At 32.4% G+C, this 17587-nt stretch overlaps 3 long non-coding RNA genes across 4 annotated transcripts; 2 read left to right on the top strand and 1 right to left on the bottom strand.

Annotated features, from left to right (window-relative positions):
- The first annotated feature begins 2081 nt into the window (after nt 1-2081).
- Nucleotides 2082-2713, top strand: LOC125059228. Its single transcript, XR_007118619.1, has 3 exons — nt 2082-2122; nt 2226-2478; nt 2669-2713. It is a non-coding gene; the product is annotated as an uncharacterized LOC125059228 (long non-coding RNA).
- Nucleotides 2714-3504: 791 nt separating this feature from the next.
- Nucleotides 3505-4865, bottom strand: LOC125059235. The gene is made up of 2 exons (XR_007118624.1): nt 4645-4865; nt 3505-3534 (listed from the first exon to the last, which is right to left on the bottom strand). It is a non-coding gene; the product is annotated as an uncharacterized LOC125059235 (long non-coding RNA).
- A 462-nt stretch (nt 4866-5327) lies between these two features.
- On the top strand, nt 5328-6786 carry LOC125059394. Of its 2 annotated transcripts, none has more exons than XR_007118655.1 (2): nt 5328-5646; nt 6757-6786. It is a non-coding gene; the product is annotated as an uncharacterized LOC125059394 (long non-coding RNA). The 2 variants fall into 2 exon arrangements; XR_007118654.1 differs by having other exon boundaries at nt 5328-5655.
- The last annotated feature ends 10801 nt before the right edge of the window (nt 6787-17587 follow it).

Below are 17587 nucleotides of genomic sequence, written 5' to 3'. Positions count from 1 at the left end.
ACCTTAGCATGTGGATACGTCCAATACTACAATCAAGAGAACAGCGTGGAATATTTCATACTTTGTATCCCCAAATGAGAGAAGACACTAAAAAGTTTTTGAACTACTTTAGACTCTCCGTGGTTTCATTTGATGTGTAGTATCTTATTATATTTGAGGGAGTGGCGCGCGGTCGGCAGCAACCGCTTGTAGCGGTCCGTGTATGGTGTGTCCGGCAGTTCTAAGCAGTCGACCGCACGGCGGAACTCGACCGCAGAGCGACTGCTCTGACCGCTCAGAAACTGGTCGTGCAGTCCGTGTATGGCGGATATGAATTACATAAGTATGGAAACTGCAGTTCGCTGTGCGGCGACCGCTTAGAGCAGTCGGTATCTACTGCAACATGCGGTCCGTCTATGGCCAGCGTAAGGCATGCCTCTTTCCTCACGATTTTTTCTTTCACCGCACCAATCGAATCGCCATTGGTTAGGCGGGCATCGAACCTTTGACTTCAGAGTCGTATGCTGAGGGCAACAATTTTGCTATATCTGATCATTGATCATGTTTTTCATTATATCGAACTCTATATCTAAGTTGCATAGAACATTCTTTATGTATGGAACATTATCATTACAAGTCCGTAGTTTGATAATGCAGCCAACAGATAAGCTGACGACTTATCTTGATCGAAAACCTATTTCACTAATGGACAATTCACAACATATTGTGACCCTCATATAGCCCTGAATACCTGGATTTCATAACTGTTTATTAACGTCCCTTAAAGATGTGTCTAAAAATAGTTTTTGGAACGAAGTTCCTTATCGCGCGTTGTGAAAGGGGGCTAGACGGAAAAAATTCTTACGAAAAGTTGTCACGACACTTTTTTGCTATTTGCTATTGTAATACACCGGTTCTCGTCCGATCACCGAAGTTAAACAACGTCGGGCGAGGTCAGTACTTGGATGGGTGACCGCCTGGGAACACCTCGTGATGTTGGCTTTTTTTTTCGTCGTAAGATTGGTGTCGAGAAAATCTATCATACTGTTATGATACCAATTAACTTATAAATTAATCGAAAGGAATTTCGTTCCATCCGGGTGTCCCTTGACACCTCTAAATTTTTTTTTTATTCTAATTCCCTTAATATTATTATGATTAACATAGGTACTCTTTTATTTATTTGGTTATAATTTATTGCCAACTGGGGAAATAATGTATGGTGGTATTATTACTTTCATTCTCAAAGTGGTATGTATGTGGTAGGAGACCATACTATTGACTCTCTGCTAATTAAAGTTCTGGTAAAGAAAATATAATAACTATGTACCATAATAGGCTTAGTATTATTAGATATTTCCAATGAGCAGATTTTATTAATTTTTATGATCCACCACGAAAAAGCGAAATATTATTTTTTAACTAATTAAAAAAAATTCAGATATACTACTATGTTATACACAGGTAGTTTATCCGACCAACGTCAATAGACATACATTTGTAACGTAATATGACGTTATTTAAACGTACTCAGGTCAAGGTAAATAACCACATGAATCATATTCTGTTATCTATATTCCGGTTGTTATATCTACTTGATAATATTTCTAGATAATACACAAATTACGATCCTCACCAAATATTTATTTTCAATATTACTAAACACGATACCTGGACAACAGATAGCCATTAAAGACACAATGGAAGGGTACACCCATTAAAACAGGAGTGGGCTGGTTAAAAAAAAGATGGGCTGCCCTGCGATTCTGTAACTCACTTCACACACCCTCAGCGCTGATTTTTGCTGTCAAATCGTTCGTTTCGGTGTCATGTTACAATTTGGTATTCTGTTAAACAATAACCGCGACAAAAGCGCCGCTCAAATGAGATTGTTAACATTTGGAACTAAAATTTGGCACTGCTACACTTACGCTCCAAAATTGTTGGTATTTGGTATTCTGATACATACCATTTGACATCTCATCTCACTTAAATGTACATTTTGTACGACAATTGACAAATTAAAAGTTGCTCTTCCCTCGCTGAAATCGTCATTTACCAGTGAGTTAGCCATTTTTAGCGAAGTTAAAACTTGTTTTATGTGAAAATATTCTAACATAGGACAATCTATATGTATCTTGGGGTAAGTTTATAAAATAATATTTATCAATACAGCATTATTTTACGAAAAAAATTATATATATAAACATTAAGCTTCGTGAAATTGAACTTTGTTATTGTTACAGAAGGCCCGTTTCCACTTTTAAAGTTTAAACCTCTATTTCAAGAAATAAATGATGTAATCCATTAAAAAATACTTAATATAATATCTATAGATGGCGAAGAAAATGTAGGCACGAAACGACCAATTGGTTTCTCGGCGTTGGTTATTATCGCTTTCTTCCAATACTCAAGAAATTATATGGTATTGACGAAACCTAGAACATATGCTGCTGAGATGAACGAAGAGTCTAGTAAATACTAAATAGATGATCTAAGGTAAACATTTTGATTACTTTAGCATTAAAAATATAATTTTTATCCAAGAACCAATTTTTCGATGCAGTCTTGATCATGTCTTGTCTCCAGCAGAGATAAGTCGAACAAAAAACGATAAATAAGATAGGTAAATATTGTAATATATTTGTATTTTTCTACTATACTAAAATTATAAATCTAATAATTTCAGAGATCCCCAAATGTTCAAAATTCCTGATAGAAAAATACATTCTGCCTTTGAAGAAGAAGAATATTACATGTGTATCATACAACAAGGCCCCTGGATATAAAAAGACACAATAGTGCAGACATTTTCAAATTATTGAATTTCGACTATCCTTCAATTTATAATAAATGATAACACAGTACAATTTCGGTTCCTATATTTTTATAAAATATATTGATATAACATTAAGGTTTTGGATAAAAACATTATTCTGCTTTACACAAGTATGAAATACCATCATTACATACATGATGGTTTAAGTACTTATTAAGCTTTTTTAAATTTATCGTTCATAACTATTACTTTTTACAAACTAATTAGAAAATATATTAAAATAAATATATTTATCTACAAAATAAAGTAGATGTTATTGATTAGCTCTATGTGAGGCTGTGTTTTAATTAGTTTTTATTATACTTAAGTTTGTTTTACTGAAAGTTATTTTGTAGTGTGTTAAAAGTTTACTATAATCATTAAATTAAATGTTTAATAAAAAGTTTTTTTAAATGTTTTTTTAAAAGTAACATGGCTTATATATTTTTCATTTCGGCTTAGCTATGTATTTAACTCGGTTACTACGTTTTCTATAGGCAGTCATTAAATAAGTGGTAGATTTAATTAATCATTTTATTAATATAATATTATTAGATAAAAAAAAATTATTATGAAGTACACAATTATCTTAAACACGGTAATACAATTTTTCATATAAAAATCATAGTTGTCCAAACTGCATTCAAAATAGATTAGTGGTCTCGGTTTAATATCTCTTCTTAACATTTCAATAATTGGTCATTTTCTTCCTCATTCTTGACAACTACCACTGATGGCTGTAATACAATGATTATCTGTTAAAATTGTAAATAGGGAAATGTGGTAGGTCACAGTACTGACACAATAATATTGCATAGCAATTTAATTATTGTAAAGTTAAGGTAAATAATAAAAAAACTTGCATAAAACACACAAAAACTTATATATGGGATATCTTTGTATTTCTAAGTAAAGTATCTTAAAAACATGTTTGATAATATTATAACTAAGCCAAATATTATTAAAAGTTTTATGGTAACAAGGCTTAGTAATTTCGCACAGTATTTGATTCAGTACTATGAATAAAAAAAATCTTGAGCAAACCTATATTTAGACTCAAAAATCCAAATCCAAGTATGTACTTTAAAAACAATTATTTATTAATGAAACAAATCCAAGACCCATAAAGGGTATGTTTAGTTTTAAAGTGTAGTCAGCAGCAATAACTATCTTTTGATTGCTTCATTAAATAAGTTATGGCAATGTTGTTTCCAACATTTAAAATTAACGTTGATCACTTGAAATGGTATGAATTTGAGCAATTGAAAGCTTATATATTTGATCCAACATACCTAACATGATTATTTATACTTGTATTCTGAAATCTGAACAATTAAATTAAATTCAACTTGATCAGTTAAAATTAATACTTCTTATATTTCATGAATGGAATTTGAAGTTAGGAAACCTAAAAATATTTTTTTATTTGACATTTTTAACCAACAATTTCATTATTCTTTACAATGTCGCTTCGATTTAACCTATTACATTTGACTTCAAATTTGCCATCAAACAAACAAACTTTGTTAACTGTTTTACTAGTCACTACTTATTCCTATTTATTTACTATGATAGTTATTATATTTCTAAAATAGTTTTAATAGAATTCAGTTTTTATGAGTTTTAGTAAAAACATAGGTAATATTGTTGTTGTGTGTTTGACCTCTGAATCACTTAAAAAGGTTGCAATAGTAGTTTCATGGCATCTAAAAAGTACCAACACTTGCACTTACACAAATGAATAAATATATAAACACTAATTTTTCTTCTTTATAGATAGGTACCCTTTTATTTTATAATTACTCAACAAAATATTATATGAAAACATTGGTATTAACCTTAGTTACCTTTAGTAACATTTTGAAAATTTAAAACACCTATCCATCCTGTTTACTTTGAATCCGTAGCCCATTTGCTGAGAGAATCACTTTTAGCGTGACATCATCTTTTATCTTTTTGTTAAGATAATATTCTTAAATTTTTTACAATATATCCAGATGTTAGGTATCCCTTGTTTCGTGCTGAAACATAATTAATATTTTTAAGTTTCTGTCGGTTTATCTTTTTTTTTAATTCAAACGTCGACCATTTTGTTTTATTAAAAATATTTTGTTTATGTATGATGAAAATTTTGACAATTAACTCTTTTTATAAAATAATAGTTATTCCGTGAGTCCACTACGCAGTAACAGCGCTCCCTTCGTCACTGACGTAATTTTTGGAATCTCATGGTATTCTGTTAATAAATTTTACATTACGTCTTAATAAGTGGAGGGAGGTAACCTAGTGAGTTGTTGTCTATTAATATCGTGACAATTGACTCATTTTATTTTATAAAAAGAGTTAATTGTCAAAATTTTCATCATACATAAACAAAATATTTTTAATAAAACAAAAAGGTCGACGTTTGAATTAAAAAAAAAGATAAACCGTGAAAATATCTCAAAAATGATTTATCTGATGGAAAATAATAGAATAGCGAGGAAAATTATTAAAACCCATCTGGCAATGGGGCCGCTTAAAGGTAAGTAGTGAGTTTATTTATTAGTCAATCGTAAGTTACGTATTTTGTTTATAACTTCCAATTAAGAGTTTATATTTCGTATTTACCCGACAACTGACCAGCCGTGGTGTATATGAGCGACAGAAACTTAAAAATATTAATTATGTTTCAGCACGAAACAAGGGATACCTAACATCTGGATATATTGTAAAAAAATTAAGAATATTATCTTAACAAAAAGATAAAAGATGATGTCACGCTAAAAGTGATTCTCTCAGCAAATGGGCTACGGATTCAAAGTAAACAGGATGGATAGGTGTTTTAAATTTTCAAAATGTTACTAAAGGTAACCAAGGTTAATACCAATGTTTTCATATAATATTTTGTTGAGTAATTATAAAATAAAAGGGTACCTATCTATAAAGAAGAAAAATTAGTGTTTATATATTTATTCATTTGTGTAAGTGCAAGTGTTGGTACTTTTTAGATGCCATGAAACTACTATTGCAACCTTTTTAAGTGATTCAGAGGTCAAACACACAACAACAATATTACCTATGTTTTTACTAAAACTCATAAAAACTGAATTCTATTAAAACTATTTTAGAAATATAATAACTATCATAGTAAATAAATAGGAATAAGTAGTGACTAGTAAAACAGTTAACAAAGTTTGTTTGTTTGATGGCAAATTTGAAGTCAAATGTAATAGGTTAAATCGAAGCGACATTGTAAAGAATAATGAAATTGTTGGTTAAAAATGTCAAATAAAAAAATATTTTTAGGTTTCCTAACTTCAAATTCCATTCATGAAATATAAGAAGTATTAATTTTAACTGATCAAGTTGAATTTAATTTAATTGTTCAGATTTCAGAATACAAGTATAAATAATCATGTTAGGTATGTTGGATCAAATATATAAGCTTTCAATTGCTCAAATTCATACCATTTCAAGTGATCAACGTTAATTTTAAATGTTGGAAACAACATTGCCATAACTTATTTAATGAAGCAATCAAAAGATAGTTATTGCTGCTGACTACACTTTAAAACTAAACATACCCTTTATGGGTCTTGGATTTGTTTCATTAATAAATAATTGTTTTTAAAGTACATACTTGGATTTGGATTTTTGAGTCTAAATATAGGTTTGCTCAAGATTTTTTTTATTCATAGTACTGAATCAAATACTGTGCGAAATTACTTAGCCTTGTTACCATAAAACTTTTAATAATATTTGGCTTAGTTATAATATTATCAAACATGTTTTTAAGATACTTTACTTAGAAATACAAAGATATCCCATATATAAGTTTTTGTGTGTTTTATGCAAGTTTTTTTATTATTTACCTTAACTTTACAATAATTAAATTGCTATGCAATATTATTGTGTCAGTACAGTGACCTACCACATTTCCCTATTTACAATTTTAACAGATAATCATTGTATTACAGCCATCAGTGGTAGTTGTCAAGAATGAGGAAGAAAATGACCAATTATTGAAATGTTAAGAAGAGATATTAAACCGAGACCACTAATCTATTTTGAATGCAGTTTGGACAACTATGATTTTTATATGAAAAATTGTATTACCGTGTTTAAGATAATTGTGTACTTCATAATAATTTTTTTGTATCTAATAATATTATATTAATAAAATGATTAATTAAATCTACCACTTATTTAATGACTGCCTATAGAAAACGTAGTAACCGAGTTAAATACATAGCTAAGCCGAAATGAAAAATATATAAGCCATGTTACTTTATAGGTGAATAAAAGAACAATATAATAACTTTAAACATTTAATTTAATGATTATAGTAAACTTTTAACACACTACAAAATAACTTTCAGTAAAACAAACTTAAGTATAATAAAAACTAATTAAAACACAGCCTCACATAGAGCTAATCAATAACATCTACTTTATTTTGTAGATAAATATATTTATTTTAATATATTTTCTAATTAGTTTGTAAAAAGTAATAGTTATGAACGATAAATTTAAAAAAGCTTAATAAGTACTTAAACCATCATGTATGTAATGATGGTATTTCATACTTGTGTAAAGCAGAATAATGTTTTTATCCAAAACCTTAATGTTATATCAATATATTTTATAAAAATATAGGAACCGAAATTGTACTGTGTTATCATTTATTATAAATTGAAGGATAGTCGAAATTCAATAATTTGAAAATGTCTGCACTATTGTGTCTTTTTATATCCAGGGGCCTTGTTGTATGATACACATGTAATATTCTTCTTCTTCAAAGGCAGAATGTATTTTTCTATCAGGAATTTTGAACATTTGGGGATCTCTGAAATTATTAGATTTATAATTTTAGTATAGTAGAAAAATACAAATATATTTCAATATTTACCTATCTTATTTATCGTTTTTTGTTCGACTTATCTCTGCTGGAGACAAGACATGATCAAGACTGCATCGAAAAATTGGTTCTTGGATAAAAATTATATTTTTAATGCTAAAGTAATCAAAATGTTTACCTTAGATCATCTATTTAGTATTTACTAGACTCTTCGTTCATCTCAGCAGCATATGTTCTAGGTTTCGTCAATACCATATAATTTCTTGAGTATTGGAAAAAAGCGATAATAACCAACGCCGAGAAACCAATTGGTCGTTTCGTGCCTACATTTTCTTCGCCATCTATAGATATTATATTAAGTATTTTTTAATGGATTACATCATTTATTTCTTGAAATAGAGGTTTAAACTTTAAAAGTGGAAACGGGCCTTCTGTAACAATAACAAAGTTCAATTTCACGAAGCTTAATGTTTATATATATAATTTTTTTCGTAAAATAATGCTGTATTGATAAATATTATTTTATAAACTTACCCCAAGATACATATAGATTGTCCTATGTTAGAATATTTTCACATAAAAACAAGTTTTAACTTCGCTAAAAATGGCTAACTCACTGGTAAATGACGATTTCAGCGAGGGAAGAGCAACTTTTAATTTGACGTACAAAATGTACATTTAAATGAGATGAGATGTCAAATGGTATGTATCAGAATACCAAATACCAACAATTTTGGAGCGTAAGTGTAGCAGTGCCAAATTTTAGTTCCAAATGTGAACAATCTTATTTGAGCGGCGCTTTTGTCGCGGTTATTGTTTAACAGAATACCAAATTGTAACATGACACCGAAACGAACGATTTGACAGCAAAACTCAGCGCTGAGAGTGTGTGAAGCGAGTTACAGAATCGCAGGGCAGTTTATCTTTTTTTTAATATTATTAATTTTATTTCAAACGTCGACCATTTTGTTCTCTATTTTGTTTTATTAAAAATATTTTGTTTATGTATGATGAAAATTTTGACAATTTACTCTTTTTATAAAATAAAATGAGTCAATTGTCACGATATTAATAGACAACAACTTACTAGGTTACCTGCCTCCACTTATCAAGACGTAATGTAAAATTTCTTAACAGAATACCATGAGATTCCAAAAATTACGTCAGTGACGAAGGGAGCGCTGTTACTGCGTAGTGGACTCACGGATTAACAGTGAGTTACAGAATCGCAGGGCTGATGACTTAATAGCAATTGCAGGAATAGGCTGGTAGAATATTTTCCATCTGGAAGGGGTTGGAGGAGGCTTTCACCCAAGTGGGGTTCTTATCAACAAGTGACCAACATATAGCTTTAAGTTAATACTAACAACATTTAAAATTTAACTAAAGTATATAAAAATAAAGACTATATTATTATTATTACTTAATGTTATACATTTTTTTAAAAAAGAACAGGCGATTACAATGCCCATCGACCAGGGAGCGGTGGAAGTTTCTTATTTCTGAGACCAACACTTTTTGGGTCGCAGAGTCGACGGTATGACGGAGTGAGTGTTTTTTTATAGAACAGATGGAAAACCTGTAACAGGATCATGAATACTTACATTGCCAGAAGTGGCTAGCAAGTGCCTTTAGAAACCTACTTATACTCGGCCTTTTTAGTCTTAGTATATATAGTAATGATGGTATTTTAAATGCACAATTGAGTCGAGCAAGACTAAAAACATGGAACGTAGAACTTGTATGTAAATGATAAGACAAATGTAACGCGTTACACGTGGCGACCCTTGCAGAAGATTACAAAGAAAAGATTTATATATCTGAAGCCGTGGGTTCGAACCCTGGCAGTGCAAGAACGGATTATTCATGTATGCACAAAAAACTCGATCCTATGGAAAAGGAATGACGTAATTAAGGATAAATAACATTGCAATAGTTCTCATACATAAACACATATGAAATGTTTTTACACACCGATACTGAAAATTAAAACGACGCGGAAAACGAATCCCCTACGAAAACAAAAGTAGAACGTGGTCTGCATTGAAATTCAACAGATACAGTTAGGCCGGGTTATCTTGTTGCCCGTCCGTGTTTACTATTCCACTTTGGTTTTCATTTGAAAATACGTACATTCTTAGAAAAAGGGTATAACATTTTTAGAAAAACTTTGAAAAATATATAAATATTTCTCTTTACTGGTAAGCGCAATTTTATTGCAATTACAGTATGACAATAGTACAGGGTCTGTCATTTAATCGATGTAAATTTTTTTTCTTATTGATCACAGCATAGGAACACATGTGTATTCGATTTGTTTTTATCGTATTTATTTACTAGAACCTCTTTTTCAAGGTCATTTTAAACTGTGTAAACTTAAAAATATGACTATTCCAGTAAATGTACAGAAGAGGCGTGTCATTTTAATATAATTACAAAAATACAGTGACAGTACAGATTCTAGTACGTTTTACCACACTTGATATAATATAATATAATATAATATAATATAATATAATATAATATAATATAATATAATATAATATAATATAATATAATATAATATAATATAATATAATATAATATAATATAATATAATATAATATAATATAATATAATATAATATAATATAATATAATATAATATAATATAATATAATATAATATAATATAATATAATATAATATAATATAATATAATATAATATAATATAATATAATATAATATAATATAATATAATATAATATAATATAATATAATATAATATAATAAAAAAGAAAGAAAGTCTGTGTCTGAAAGAAGCTCCTGATATGCGGTGAGGTAAACTAATTAATTATCCACAGGAAAGACAGTCTTAAGATGTTCCAGTATGGAATATATACAAATAGACACCGTAGTTAAAGTACTATATGAAACTGCCACTAGACGTGTGAGTCATTCAACTATTATTCATGTTTGAATCATTACTGTATTTCATTCTATTGAAAAATACCACCGAAACAAAAAACAATGGAGGTACGTCGTCGACAGAAAATTCGAAATTCAAATGACGCATTTCCAACCCCATCTTAATTTTGGTAAATTGACATCCGATAGTATTTCGAAGGTATTAATAGCCTAATGTATTGCAAACGTCACCTCTCATCGGTATTGGAATCATGAGCTCTCACACATGATGAAGGGTTCCGGCTCACAAAGGGCCTGTATTTGTCCTACACCCGCCTCTGAGCAAGCAATTGCCTAATTGAAACGTCGACTGCGCTCCGCAATCTATGTTCGTATTCCGTCGTATTAAGTAAATTAAGAATTTTGTTATTCAAATTTTATTATATGTATGAATGTATGAAATTTGCTAAGTTATAGAAGTTAGGTGTTGATAGAATGCTTATTTATGGTGACTATAGCGGGAATGATAAACGTAATACAAAATAACATTTTTAGGGTCTGTTTCACAATGTACGGATAAGTTCTACATAAGTTCCAAATTAGCTATTTATTACTTATTTGTAGGATAAACACTATTGTTGCGTTTCACGACTGTCAGATAGCGCTATTCGTCACATAAAGTCCATCAAAAGTTATGAGTCCGATGAATGTCAAATAGCACAATTTATCTTCCAAATAATTTATGTGTTGCATAGCTATTTGGTACTTTATCCATACATTGTGAAACAGACCCTTAAACTATCATAACGTTTGTACTAACGTCAATTATGTCATATGTATAGGGTCTACGTAGAGTGAAAGCAACGGGTAAATACAGGCACTGGTTGGTGCGGTCCTGAGTTCGATTGAGTTGTCAAACCAAGCAGAAGCATTTAAAAAGTAGGCTTTAAATTCGAAACTAACACACAATAACCTAATTTAGTCGGCATTGCTGACGTCACAACATTTTTTTATTCAAACTCAAAATATCTTTATTCATGTAGGTAAACAAGTACACTTCTGAATCGTAAATTTACATTTACTACCAGTTCGTAAGTCAAGGGCGTAGAGCGAGTAAGAAGAACTGGCAAGAAACTTTCCGCCACTCTTATTAATCGCCAAGTATTTTCATACAAATTGTTTGAACTGGAGTAAATCAATCCCAAGGATTAGGATCATTTAAGTATTCCTCAAATTTATAAAAAGCTTTATTGATTAATTTTCGTTTAACTAGGGCTTTGAATTTATTTAGTGCAAATTATTTTATCTGCAGGTTCTGATTTTGTTAATATTCAGATCTGATCTGAACAATGACAAGAAAGCTTCAGATTCTCGTTTGCTGCTTTGTCAACAATTGGTTCCTGTCTCTGCTAGACTAGACGCCAATCTTCAGATCATTCAATTCAGTTACTGGCTTTGACTTTCTGCCATCCTTTCTCCACATCCTTGACCTTCCTGAGCCATTATTTAGGTAGTTCCCTCGTCTTTACTGACCCTGTCCGTAATGCATATTCGAGGAAAATTTAGTAAACAAATGAATAGAAGATGCACTATCTTATTTCCGTCACGTCGAAGCATCTGAAGAAAAAACGAAGCAGGTAAGGTAGGTAGGTAGTAGTAGGCAATATCCCGTCGATTTAAAGAAATGTATTCTGTCCATGGTCCCATCAGAAATGCTATCATGTGATGTAAGTCTGCTGGAGCAGAAAAGACTGCTGGAGCCCACGAACATAGGCTCCACCAATGACGAGGCTATTCAACTCCTTGACACCACGAGCCTAGTGAGAAGACTTAAAAGGACAAAACCATTCGAACTAGTGAATTAGTGTTAGAGCACGTCAGTACTAAATACACAGTGAGTGAAAAAAAAAAATAGAACACAAGAACAGAGTGTCTTTAATAGAGACTGTAAGTAGTGTTATTGGACACTTTCTTATGTAAAAATCCTTATTAGTAAATTAGGTTAGACTTAAATTACTTATTAGTCTTAAGTTAGGCTAGATTGTAATGTTCCATGATGTCTTAGTAAAGACACATGTATAAAAAAATTTGATGTAAGTCAGGACGCATCCTCTATTAACTTAAGACATTAGTTAGGCATGTAAAAATAAGTAAATAACTCATGTTATGCATAAAATCACTCCGTATTGAAACAATTTTCTAAACGTGCAAAATTCATATGAAACCACAGGACGTGTGGTTGGAAAAGCGAAATTGAAAATAAATCACTACATAGAACGGTCGAAAAGTTTCGCGACGCACTCGAAATGACCGCGGAGGACACTCAGGCGTTCCATAACTTTATTATTGCTATTTGAGACGCCTACAATTCGACATTTTCACGACACATTTATCAACTCATAACTTTTTAAATTGTATCCAAACATTTTTCATGTGAATGTGTTTCTTTTTCTTATTGCGCCCCGTTTTTATATAGTATGTAATTTCCTTTATTTATTTATAAAAGCTTGCCATCGCTTGGCACATTGATACATTGATAAAAGAAAAATAAAATACAATTTTTAATATGTCAAGTTTAACAGAATGCTGAATCTGGACATCGGTGAATTTTGGCCAAAACGCGTTCTCCGGAAAGTAGGGATAAATGGAATGATGGGATGTCTGGGATATCTACTGGGTACACGAAATTTAAATTTTGTTAAAAGGTTAGGGCAATCTAGCTGATTGTTAAGTATCTTAATGGCAAACGATACATCAATTAATTTTCTGCGATTCTCCAGTGACAACATCTTGAAGTGCGCTAGCCTGGTTTCATATGTAGGCAACTTTTTTTTCGAGATGCCACAGGAGAAAAGCAGATGCCATAGTAATCTTTTTTGTAAACAGTAAACGAACTTAGAAGTGCTTACCGAGGCTTAAGTAATAATAATCAATAAAATTTTAAATTAGTTAACTAAATCTTATAAATACTACGTGTGGTTTTGAAGGTACTACTGTGTCACTACGAAAAGTGCGTAGAAGCTTTGATATATGTTTCGGATTTGAAGGTTATATAGCTGAAAGCAAGAGAATATAAATAAAAACAGAGTCAGTATACACTTATGGGTGTGACAGGACCTCAAACATTAAATTATCGTACCACCTCGACGTCCGTCGTTACACCTGAGCGTTTTTAGGCTAGCTCTTGCTGCGCACCACCACTATGAACCAGTTGTCCATTGAAGAACCAATTCGACTTAGGGTCCTTCAAGAAAAGAGAGAACCTAAAAGGTTTAGTTGTAACATTAAATTTTTCAAATATTCCACAGCCATTAATACACTTGAGATAATTACCGATTTGCGTGCAAATAGTGATAATTCGTTTATGAAGCGTGAATTTTTGAAAAGCCATCAATTTTGTAAAATCCTGACGCCTAGTGCAAAGTGTGCGATGTTATTTCCGACACTAAGTATTACGTTCTATTCATGTTATAATAGTAATCTACTACAATCATGTATGGGTCTTAGTCGTAGTAGCTTTCTGATTCATGTAGTAGATTTTTGGGTTTTTAGGAAATTTCGATGTTTGCCTTCACCGTAGCACAGAGAAAGAAAAATCTTAAAAGTCCAACATCGTATAATAATTCTTAAAAGGCCGGGAGTACACTAACAAGTCTTTTGACTTTGTGAGTGACCATGGTTATTACTTATTGGTGGTATCACTTAACATTAGGTGAGCCTCCTACCTTCTATTAGATAGTGACAAAGCTGGAAATTATTCAAAATAAATCTCTTACATCGCAAGCTCTACGAAGATGTTTCACAATTTATTTGCCTTTCCGTGAACACATCGTTAGTAACTTTTATGCAATATGACAATCGTGTACCCTCCGGCACTTTAACTGTAAAGTTTTAATGTTAATCATATGCAAATGTATCCCTGAAGTCGGCACGGCAAATTCGGTCTGTTCCCAGGAGTTAATGTTTTCATCCATTAACTCGACCGCACACTTATGAAATTCGTGCTCGCGATCCGTACGAGATTACACGGGCTAGCTGACATGTTTCCATTGTTAGGGTTGCCTATCTACTGTTGTTAAGAGGAATGATTAGTATTTTTGTATACAAGAAACTCTAAAACTTCAACACAAATTGGTGCAGCAATTCTGTGCTCAAGTCTGTGCTGATGGCGCTAGTAAATAAAAGACAGCAAACTGATACTAGAGTGTCACGAGAAACAATAACCCTGACAAACAGGGTTACCTTGCAGTCGATAAAGGGACAACAGTGGATAAAGAGACAACAGTGGATAAAGGGACAACAGTGGATAAAGAGACAACAGTGGATAAAGAGACAACAGTGGATAAAGGGACAACAGTGGATAAAGGGACAACAGTGGATAAAGAGACAACAGTGGATAAAGGGACAACAGTGGATAAAGAGACAACAGTGGATAAAGAGACAACAGTGGATAAAGAGACAACAGTGGATAAAGAGACAACAGTGGATAAAGGGACAACAGTGGATAAAGGGACACGAGTAGAGGCTCCGATCAGTCACCCACGTAGTTCTGGAATGCGAGGCTGTGGCTAAACAACGTGCAGAAATCCTCGGAGCAATGAGGCACTCCGTGAAACCTGCGAAGTGCCCAGGAGACTCCTGTGCTTCTGGAAGGAGCTAGGCTGGCTTAATTAGCCAGGACTTTCCGCACAACGTACTGAGCTCATGTCTTAGTGTGGAAACTGAGTCCACCAACCATACCTTACCAGACCAAGGCGCAGCAATTTCAATAACTTCGTCACGTGAGAACACATTATCGCTAAGTAAAATAGCCTATATTCATTTCCAAAATATTCAAGTAATAAGAAGAGAGAGAAGCCATCGTGAGAAGGTAAAGATCCTTGATGTTACATAGACACGATATAATAATTTAAAACAAATGAATCTGTGACGTACTACGTACGCGAGCCGCTCTAAAGCTTTGTTTGCTCTGTAGCAATGCTCGGAGCATTGCTGGCAGGACGGTCAAATGGAGCGAATTGTGGTTTATTTCATTTCCGTGAAATCTCTCCAGTATAAGTCCATAGTCCTCCGTAGGTTAGATATAACAGGTAGATAATCTATACTATATAGAGGTAAATTTTGTTTGGTTGTTTCTCTCTGGATCTACAGAACTGATTTTTAAAAGTATTTCGTCAATGAAACGCCACCTTATTTATGAGTGTTATAGACTTCGTGGTTGTCAGATTTGCCAAGTAAGGAGAAAAAAACGTTTCCAATTTTTTCGTTCTCCTTTTTAGTGCGCGTGAGTTTTAATTGCTAAACAGTGAGTGTAAAAATAGAACACAAGAACAGAGTGTCTTCCCTTTAATGGAGACTTTTTGTTTCATCAAAATATAACAAATGTACACATGGATACTTAAAATTCACCTAAACTATAAATCGATAATAGCAATTAATATAATACCTATGCCTATACGTTTGCATTTGATTTATTTGTCATTAGATAAAATATCCATAAATAAAATTATACTTAAAAGTGCGGTGCGTATAGTGTTTATTTTTTCATTTAAAATATTATAATTATTTATCTATTTGGTGAATAATTCTTATCTGAGTAGATGTTTATGCGAGCAGTGTTGGCCTAGTGGCTTCAGCGTGCGACTCTCATACCTGAGGTCGTAGGTTCGATCCCCGGCTGTGCACCAATGGACTTTCTTTCTATATGCGCGTTTAACATTTGCTCGAACGGTGAAGGAAAACATCGTCAGGAAACCGACATGTCTTAGACCCAAAAGTCGACGACGTGTGTCAGGCACTGGAGGCTGATCACCTAACTTAAGATTTAAAAATGATCATGAAACAGATTCAGAAATCTGAGGCCAAGACCTAAAGAGGTTGTAGCGCCACTGATAATAATAATAATAACATGTTTATGCCAATAAATTATTATTATTATTGCAAGAACACATTGAACCGAGGAATGTGATACGTGATTCTCTTAGTAAAACGTTGTTTTTTCAAATTCATTGAACACACACCCCTATCCTGCCTACTCGTTACCTGCCTGATGGCACCTCGGGCGTACATTGCGTCTTACACAGCCACCATTTTCATTAGATCCATCATTACACATAAATCACCCCTAGTACACCTAATCACAAAGCGAACACGGGGGAAAGAGGAGGTCAACGTAAATCGGTAGATCGGTTGGCAGGTTAAACCGTATTTGCTAATGGAATACAGATGTGAAGATGAACAACATTCTGAGGTTTACCGTATTACCAACACGTTGTTTCTACTCTGTAGCTTTGAGGTGTAAAACACTACACATACTAAACACTTGTAATGAAGTTTATAAGGGTTAAATATTGTTTCAGGTTTACGCAATTATAAATTTGCTCTGATGGCGTATATAGGCATCCCATATTGTAAAGGGACTTCGTAAGTAATATTTCATGATTCCTTAATGGATTTAAAAGTATTATAACTTTCCAATAGTTATTATATACTGAGAAAGTCGCGCTGAGTACTTCAGAGCAAAATGTCGGGTTCAATAAGTTTTATTTAGATAAATATTAATTAATGCCTGTTTAGTTTCCAATCATTACAAAAGTACAGATTGTTGTATACATTTTTTTTATATATCCGAGCTACCTTCAGTACCGTCCATCGAAACCCCTTCACGGGTAAAGGGCTCCTCCAGCTTTTTCCAACTCCCTCTGTCCATGGCTTTCCGTCTCCATTCGCTTCCTGCTACCGCTTCTATTTCTTCTATCACATTTGGGGCGCCCTCTTCTCTTTTTTCCCCTTGGTCCTTCCATATAGTCTTTAAAGTCCATCGTTTAGTACGCTTCTTTCAATTGCTATCTGGCATGCTTCTAGTTTGACTGCCGTATGTGAGAGTAGGTAAGATACAGGTCTCCAACACAATTTTCTCTTTAGGTGAAGGTGAAACTTCCCTTTTAAGATTTCCTTCAGGGCCCCAAACATTTTTGGGCTCATGTAAATTCGCCGCGCTTCCCTAAGTTCCTCGTTTTTATTTAAATTATAAAATTTTACTCCTAAAATCCTAACTAAACTAAA

Source organism: Pieris napi, chromosome 19 (assembly GCF_905475465.1).
Source record: "Pieris napi chromosome 19, ilPieNapi1.2, whole genome shotgun sequence".
NCBI lineage: Eukaryota > Metazoa > Arthropoda > Insecta > Lepidoptera > Pieridae > Pieris > Pieris napi.
This window is presented reverse-complemented; position numbering and strand designations above follow the sequence as displayed.